Below are 2,602 nucleotides of genomic sequence, written 5' to 3' on the forward strand. Positions count from 1 at the left end.
GCTAAAAAAGAACCCAACAGCAGCAGGAAGGGCTAATGAAGACCTTGCAGATGGAAGAGCTTGTAATTTTATACAGCTCCTGAATCCCTGAGGAAATATCCTGGAGTAGCTAAAAGATTATCTGCTTTTTATTCAGCCAAAAAGGGATTTATGTGAGAGAGGTGCTACAACAGAGGAATTCCCTCATGTGATGATGTCAAGAAGAATGTTGATACCTAACTTAGAGAAAACAGGCTAAAACTCCACATTATTCCAGCCAATTCCAGCGAAAAGCAGGATTTTCATAAGCAGGCAGCTTAGGTGAAAAAATCAATGATTAAAAATGTCAGCGATGGTTTTCATCTAAGAAATGACAGAAACGACCAGAAAACACTGTAATTCAGACATGCTAAAACAGGCTCTAGGAAAAATCAGTCAAACTGTTTCCTCACTACACGTTAATGACATCCTTTCCTTCAGCAAAGAATTTTTCCAGCAGTGCCCCACACTGTGGGGAAATTGCAATACATAAATTTCTTTTCCAAGTAGGTGATTTAAAACAATATTAAAGCAAGGCAGAGTGAAATTGTTACATTTCTTTCGTCTGAAGGACTGAAGGCCGATCTTCCCTACTGTCAATATTTCAGTCTTTAATGCATCCATTCTCTTAAGATTTTTGTTTTCTTTTTAAATCAGATAAGCCCCTAGATGGGATAGCCTGGTTTTTGCAGCTAATGCTGCTCCAGAAGGCAGGTCTCCTTTGCCCCTTTCCCCAGCTTTTGTAGGTCTCCTGTCATGAGCACCATCGGGCAGCACCTGCCCATGAACATGCCTGCGAGCTGTGGGTGAGAGACAGAAAAGTGATTAGTGGAAATAGCTTCCCTGCAGTCCACATGCAAAGGCACACACCCTGCCAGACAGGAATACAACTCCAGCTTTTCCCACTTCCAAAAACCTGAATTTATCTGCAGACAGTCCTGTCCTCAGTAGAAATGTTCTTGTAAAGCTGAGCACATCGCATCAAAGGGGAGGGCAGACCACATTTGGGGGATGTGGCCATCACTCACTGAGGAGCACAGGAGGTTGTGGAAAACCAGTAAAGCCACTACAGACTGAGCAAAGTCTTGGAAGAAAGGACCAGACTGCAGGGTGCAGCAGGGACCAACAGGATTTTGGTGGGGGTTTTGTTTGGTTGTTTCTTTCTTTTAAACCCTCATTTCTATTCTGTCTCACTTTGAGGTTTTTCATCAATTTTTCAGTTTGCTGCTCAGGCCCTGGGGTTCAAAGCCTTTTGGTGTCCTTGGCAACCGTGGCAAGGGAGTGGTGCTGCAGCTGCCCTCAGAGCTGGCACTGGCTGAAGGCCCATCAAGAAAAGGGGATCTATCCACGGACCATTCCATTTTCATTCAAAGGCAATATGAGCTTAAGAAGTAGAAAGAATGCAAAACATTCTAAAAGCTCTTGATTTGCAATATTACAGGCTGTGTGACTTGAAAAGGCATCTTTGGAGGTCATCTTGTCTAAAGCCCCTGCTCAAGCAGGTCACCCAGGGCAGGTTGCTCAGAGCAGCATCCACTCAAGTTTTGAATATCCTCAGGGATGGAGACTGCACACCCTCTCTGGGCTGCCCAAGGCATGAAGAAGGAGCTGATAGGCCTGATGGCACCATCACAAGTATTTCAGTTTCAGCTTTTCTAACATGTGGCAATGTAGAAAGTAGCTTTCGTCTCTCTCAGCTCATGCTTAGCACAACTATAAAAGTCAGTTTCCACCAACTTCAGATGTGTCCAGTCAAATATATTTCCCACTAAATTAGTGAATCAGAGAAACATTTAGCTTGGAAAAGACCTTTAAGATCATCAAGTCCAAGAGACATGGATGAAAGAATACAAAGAACTAGAAAGTGCCAGTTGCTGTGAGCAATCCAAAATTCCTCTTGCCTGAAGGTTTTTTCAGCAGCGTTTGATGCCTGTGTCAGGCCCCAGAGCAAGAAGGGAAGGCTGCCTTTGTGTGTGCAGGCTCTGCTGTGCCTGAGCCATGTCATCCTGACCAGCTGAGATTCTGCTTGTAGGTTTATTAGCAGACTATATACACAACACCTTGTCTTTTGCTCAAGCTTGCTCTTTCCAAATATTAACGTCTCTGCGAATTATCCTACAACGAGACTTGAACACCAGCAAACACGCTTCATGACACCAACCATGGAGAACCACCTCACCTCCATTGCAGGCTGCCTTTCCACCCCAGGGGCTAGCAGGAACATTCAAGCACTGTTCCATTCCACTGCCACTGCTGGCAGTATGCTTGATGGCTGCAGCCTCACTGCCCTCCCCGATAAATCTGTGCCTGCAGTGGAGCAAAGCCCGTCAGCTTCCCCACTGCACCCCACCATCCTGGTGGCACACAGAGCACCCTCATGGGGAACCACTGGTTGAGATTTCACAGTTTGCTGCAGCAGCACTACCCCAAACACTGGGAAAGGTATCTAACACTGTTCCCAGCAGGCACCTGCCATTGTGCCACATCCCCACCAGTCAGCCCAGCCCTCGGGAGCAGCTGCTTGGATGGAGCAGTCTGGGAATTTAGCAGCGCAGATGTCAATGCAGATTCTGGGCATGGCCCT

At 46.2% G+C, this 2,602-nt stretch overlaps 1 long non-coding RNA gene across 1 annotated transcript in view; it reads left to right on the forward strand.

The window, feature by feature from the left end:
- LOC108445669 overlaps positions 1 to 2,602 on the forward strand; it is a 20,991-nt gene that overhangs the window by 8,566 nt on the left and 9,823 nt on the right. The window contains exon 2 of the long non-coding RNA XR_001860620.1: positions 1,655 to 1,661. This is a non-coding gene — a long non-coding RNA (uncharacterized LOC108445669). The remainder of the gene's footprint in view (positions 1 to 1,654; positions 1,662 to 2,602) is intronic.

This window comes from Corvus brachyrhynchos, unplaced genomic scaffold (genome assembly GCF_000691975.1).
Source record: "Corvus brachyrhynchos isolate BGI_N302 unplaced genomic scaffold, ASM69197v1 scaffold42, whole genome shotgun sequence".
Classification (NCBI taxonomy): Eukaryota; Metazoa; Chordata; class Aves; order Passeriformes; family Corvidae; genus Corvus; species Corvus brachyrhynchos.